Below are 399 nucleotides of genomic sequence, written 5' to 3'. Positions count from 1 at the left end.
CAAATTCAGAAGAGATATAACCTTGAAATTTGATAGATCCAAAAGTTGTCTCTAAACCCTCATCTCACATATATTTAATTTTATAGAACTTTATAAGGATGAAGAATTACTTTAGTAGAATTAGTTCCCCACAAGATCCGATATTGCCTTAGACTTCTGGAGATGTTTTGTCCAGCTAGCATCTGTTGAAAATAACTAGTATCGTCTTGTCCACCAACTTTTTTATCCCCCAAGTTTCAATCTAATTGCAACAGAAAATGATCCAATGAGCAATCCAACATTCACAAACAAAACTCATAAAATTCAAGTTTATTCAGCTATTCCTCAATAGACGAACTGATACTAAATACAATGCAACATATGCTATAGGTCAAGCTTTTAGCTTTGAATATGTTTGAT

Source organism: Asparagus officinalis, chromosome 1 (genome assembly GCF_001876935.1).
Source record: "Asparagus officinalis chromosome 1, Aspof.V1, whole genome shotgun sequence".
In the NCBI taxonomy this organism is placed as follows: Eukaryota; Viridiplantae; Streptophyta; class Magnoliopsida; order Asparagales; family Asparagaceae; genus Asparagus; species Asparagus officinalis.
The sequence above is the reverse complement of the archived record's forward strand: the minus strand, read 5'-3'. Positions refer to the sequence as shown.